Raw genomic sequence first — 5,991 nt, 5'->3', positions numbered from 1 at the left:
CGGGCAGCATACCTCTCTCAGTCTGGTCCTTCCTTTCACACATTAACATACACACACCATGAGTGGTGTTGAGTACATTCATATTCAAAAGACCAAAATAAACATTGGTTTTGTCGCTGTATTTCATTTGGAAAAGTAAAGCAGACTGGGCCCTGGAGTCTTTCTCCAAACACTGGAAGGTAAACACATTTCTTGCCTCGCTAGACACAAGGGAGATCACCAACTAAATTATCAAATTAACACTGTCAGTAGAAAGTGGAAGAAGAAGGGGGGATACTTCAGACTTTCTGCTTTGAAGCTGATGTTCTTTTGGAGGGATCTTCTCTGCAAAATGTTAATCTACCCTCCATATTGCAGATTAGCTTCCCCTCTCTTCAAAATGTGACTGTTCTCAGATGGTCAAGGTAATTCTGGCCCACTTAGGCAGCTTTGATCCAAAACCTCTTTTCACAGATCCTCCGCACAAGAGTTCAAACTGATTTTATCATTGCCGACCACAGCCCTCCCTCTCACTAAGATTCAGACTAGAAGCTAAGCTCCTCCAAGCTGCCAAAGCTGCTGACAGCCAGCAGAGTTAAAAGCACTTTCTAATACTGACGATCAGTGTGGATGACGAGCCGCTAATGGGTTGCACTCACACCTTTTCTCTCTCTCTCTCTCTCTCTCTCTCTCTCTCTCTCTCTCTCTCTCTCTCTCTCTCTCTCTAAGATAGGAGGAGTACTTTATTTCCTTTCAAGAAAATTATGAAGTTTGCAAATGATCTTGTTTGTTCTTGTATTCCTTTGGCTTTCTCTCAGACAGGATGACAGCCACTTTTATGCGTTTTACCTTTCTCACTGCTCTGCTCTGAGCTGCAGAAGGATCGGGCTGAGACTCACAACAACAGTGCTTTTCAGTAGCTCTGTAGCCAATGACTAACGCAAATATTGGACAGCAACAAAGCAACGCAGAGTAGTCACTCTAGTGGAGCGATGGCATAGGGAGGGATGGTGATTAAAGAACTGGATAACAAGACTAAACCACAATATAGAGAGTAAAGACTAGGCTGTCTATGCATCTCAAAAACAATCTCAACCCCACCACTTCTCTTTTCAGAAACCTGCTCCCTGTCATCGTGCTTCACTTAAAAATTTGCTAACAACACTGTCGACTTAATTCAGGAAATTGTTCCCACCCTGCCTCAGTTAACTTAAAGCCCTCTCAACTGATTGAAAACCTAACCGGAGAAACCTGTTCTGTTCTCACTCAGTCCATTTCACCTTGGTACCTGTGACAACTTAGTCTGGTAAGGTTGTCCAGTTTATTTTCTCTATATTCAACTCCTGACTAAATAAACAATAGCAAAGTAAGTTATCCAAAAGGGATCTATCGTACTGGGAAAGTGTTGCTTTAATGAAGCCGTTTGTCATCATCTAAATAACCCACACACCATAGCCTAAGTGCTGTTAGTTAATTGATTCATTCAACAGCTGTTGCACGGACAATTCTGTAGACTTCAAATTCTTTGGGCCCCCAGTTTGGCAGCTTATTTGACAAGAAAGAGCCCAGTAAGGCAGCAGGGTCAGTTCCCACAGTGTTGCCTTGCCTCTACCCTGGACCACGTCTGTCTATCCCTGAGAGAGGAATGTTCCCAGCTCCTCACTGAAGGAAGCACCATGCTTTCAACTGCTTTCAACACAAATATGAAACAAATCTGCAAAGAATTCATGATTGTCCTCTGGGTCACATTTACACATTTATGGCTAATGAAACCATTTTCAACCGCGCTTTTCGCTTGGTCTTTGGAGTGCAGCCCTAATGGTAATTAATTGATTCCTAACACAACTGTATGGCAATTAAAACATTTCTGGGGAGAATTGAATGAACGAGGCAGCCAACATGTTCTGCATTTATAGCATAACCTTCATTTGAACAGAAAGCTGAATTTGTGATGTCTCACCATAGAGACTTCTCATTAGCAGAAAATGTGTCGAGTTGTTATTAATTATGGCAAATTTTCGGCCCTAATTTCCCTCATTCGCCTGAATAACAACAATGAAGACAAAAGACAGGCCACTTTCTTTCACTTAAGTTGTTAATGGTAAAACTCCTTAGACATTTGTTTGGAGTGTAAATAAGTGTCCATTCAACATTGTTCTCTTTCCTTAGTTTTGGGAAAAAATATATTTTTTTTAACGTTAATGCTAATGTCTAGCTTAATTGGCATTAGAAAAATTGCTCTGGCATGCTGAGGGGCTCTAAGATTAGCCAGAAGAGAAATAACAAGATAAAGCCTTCAAAAGGCCCATTTCAGAGGAATTATGGTTTCCTTTGAACATCTTCCAAGTTTTAAATACATTAAAAGCCTGTTGGCATACATGTAAATTAAGCAGTACCAAAGCGTGCCAAAGAATTCATGGTGAATCAGGACCAAGGGTGCCGAGGACAAATGCAGGAGGAGAGCGGGCAGGAATCCTCTCTTTCTGTCCCTTTATTCCCCGTCTGCTCTATCCCTTTCTCTACCTCTCACTCCCTCTCCCACTCCATCCCTTCATCCATGGGCCAAGTGGCTTAGCATATGAAAAGAAGAACGGTTTGGTCTGGAGTTCCCTGAGCAGCAAAGAGAGCCGGCCCATCGTCCTGTTTGGTCTGTCCAAGCCCAGTGATGGAGCGTAGCACCACACAAAGCCCAGTTTAACACCACTGAGGGACCTGTGAGGGATACCCCTGATTGCTGAGGTCAGTGGTCCAAGCACGGAGGGACAGACCTGGTTATGCCAGTGGCATGTTGTCAATTAAGACACTAAATTTAGGACACTAAAGAGGCCTGTCCACTGACTCTGAAAAACACCAAAAGAAGATGCCCATCGGCGCGAACATGCCTTAGGCATGCTGCAAGGAGGCATGAGGACTGCAGATGTGGCCAGGGCAATAAATTGCAATATCCATACTGTGAGACGCCTAAGACAGCGCTACAGGGAGACAGGACAGACAGCTGATCGTCCTCGCAGTGGCAGACAACGTCTAACAACACCTAAACAGGATCAGTGCATCCGAACATCACACCTGTGGGACAGGTATAGGATGGCAACAACAACTGCCCAAGTTACACCAGGAACGCACAATCCCTCCATCAGTGCTCAGACTGTCCACAATAGGCTGAGAGAGGCTGGACTGAGAGCTTGTAGGCCTGTTGTAAGGCAGGTCCTCACCAGACATCACCGGCAACAACATCGCCTTTGGGCACAAACCCACCGTCGCTGGACCAGACAGGACTGGCAAAAAGTGCTCTTCACTGACGAGTCACGGTTTTGTCTCACCAGGGTGATGGTCGGATTCGCGTTTATCGTCGAAGGAATGAGCGTTACACCGAGGCCTGTACTCTAGAGCGGGATCGATTTGGAGGTGGAGGGTCTGTCATGGTCTGGGGCAGTGTGTCACAGCATCATCAGACTGAGATTGTTGTCATTTCAGGCAAATTCAACGCTGTGCGTTACAGGGAAGACATCCTCCTCCCTCATATGGTACCCTCCCTGCAGGCTCATCCAGACATGACTCTCCAGCATAACAATACCACCAGCCATACTGCTTGTTCTGTGCATGATTTCCTTTAAGACAGGAAGGTCAGTGTTCTGCCATGGCCAGAGAAGAGCCCGGATCTCAATCCCATTGAGCACGTCTGGGACCTGTTGGTTCGGAGGGTGAGGGCTAGGGCCATTCCCCCCAGAAATGTTTGGGAACTTGCAGGTGTCTTGGTGGAAGAGTGGGGTAACATCTCACAGCAAGAACTGGCAAATCTGGTGCAGTCCATGAGGAGGAGATGCACAGCAGTACTTAATGCAGCTAGTGGCCACACCAGATAGTGACTGTTACTTTTGATTTTGACCCCCCCTTGTTCAGGGACACATTATTCAATTTCTGTTAGTCAGTCACATGTCTGTGGAACGTGTTCAGTTTATGTCTCAGTTGTTGAATCTTGTTATGTTCATACAAATATTTACACGTTGAAAATAAAAGCAGTTGACAGTGAGAGGACGTTTCTTTTTTGCTGAGTTTAGTAGTAGCCTATGTAGGGGACAACATGTTATGCTTATTCCCACCACAGTTACTTCAATTATGAATATCTGGGCATTCAGCCATTGGAAAACAGGGTACATCTACTAAATGCAACACATTTACAGTAGGCCTATCATTAAAACAGCACATACTAGAGAGGAATGCGTGAATACCCCTGAATTACCTGCATGGCTTTGGTCCAGTTGAGTGTGATCAACAGAGATGCGTACTATAGCAGCTCTCATGCCTGGAGGAACACACTACATACACACACACACACCAGCTGTTGGGTATAATCCAGAGACCCATATCTCCACATTCACACACAGGGCCATTCAAAACCTTATCTGAGGCTTTGTGGTGCTCCTGGATCCTGGTGTGAACATGCAGAGGAAAGACATCCATCAGTGTTGAACAGACCTGGGTTCAAATACTACTCAAAATTATTTCAAATATGTTGTTATCTGGTCTTCACTGAGCTTCCTCAATGGAACCAATAGAACAGTCGCAAGAAAGAAAACCCTGAACATCTTTCACTCCAGGCAGTATAGGTCAAAACCTACACGTTTTTGAAATATTTCAAATAGTATTTGAACCCAGGTCTGGTGTCCTAGCATGTATTCCAATACTTTTCAGATTAAGCTGTGAGTGCTGATGTCATGGGGCGTGATATTGAGTTGCCCTATCAGGGTGTGTACTCAGAGCCAAAAATCCCTGTGGTAGTCAGGGTACTCAGAACTTTGGTGGCTTTAACACTTAGGCCACCACAATACCACCTCCATGCTAATTTCGGCAAGATAATAGCAAACAGGCAAGTACATTTGAAGTCGGAAGTTTACATACACGTCAGCCAAATACATTTAAACTCAGTTTTTCACAATTCCTGACATTTAATCCCAGTAAAAATTCCCTGTCTTAGGTCAGTTAGGATCACCACCTTATTTTAAGAATGTGAAATGTCAGAATAATAGTAGAGAGAATGATTTATTTCAGCTTTTATTTCTTTCATCATATTCCCAGTGGGTTTACATATACTCCCAGAAGTTTACATACACTCAATTAGTATTTGGTAGCATTGCCTTTACATTTTTTTAAACTTGGGTCAAACGTTTTGGGTAGCCTTCCACAAGCTTCCCACAATAAGTTGGGTGAATTTTGGCCCATTCCTCCTGACAGAGCTGGTGTAACTGAGTCAGGTTTGTAGGCCTCCTTGCTCGCACACAAATGTTCTATAGGATTGAGGTCAGGGCTTTGTGATGGCCACTTCAATACCTTGGCTTTGTTGTCCTTAAGCCATTTTGCCACAACTTTGGAAGTATACTTGGGGTCATTGTCCATTTGGAAGACACATTTGTGACCAAGCTTTACCTTCCTGACTAATGTCTTGAGATGTTGCTTCAATATATCCACATAATTTTAAATCCTCATGATGCCATCTATTTTGTGAAGTGCACCAGTCCCTCCTGCAGCAAAGCACCCCAACAACATAATGCTGCCACCCCCGTGCTTCAAGGTTGGGATGGTATTCTTCGGCTTTCAAGCATCCCCCTTTTTCCTCCAATCATAACGATGGTCATTATGGCCACTTTTTCTGGAATTTTCCAGGCTGTTTAAAGGCACAGTCAACTTAGTGTATGTAAACTTCTGACCCACTGGAATTGTGATACAGTGAATTAGAAGTGAAATAATATGTCTGTAAAAAATTGTTGGAAATATTACTTGGGTCATGCACAAAGTAGATGTCCTAACAGACTTTCCAAAACTATTGTTTGTTAACAAGTAATTTGTGGAGTTGCTGAAAAATGAGTTTTAATGACTCCAACCTAAGTGTATGTAAACTTCCGACTTCAACTGTACATGAGTGGGGAGAAAGAAAGCATTCCCTAAGTGATTGGGTTGTTAGCTGAATTGTGTTGACTAATATTTCCCTCAGTAGGTGATTGGTTAACTTAATAG

The sequence above is a fragment of the Oncorhynchus tshawytscha genome, linkage group LG04 (assembly GCF_018296145.1).
Source record: "Oncorhynchus tshawytscha isolate Ot180627B linkage group LG04, Otsh_v2.0, whole genome shotgun sequence".
NCBI classification, from domain to species: Eukaryota; Metazoa; Chordata; class Actinopteri; order Salmoniformes; family Salmonidae; genus Oncorhynchus; species Oncorhynchus tshawytscha.
This window is presented reverse-complemented; position numbering follows the sequence as displayed.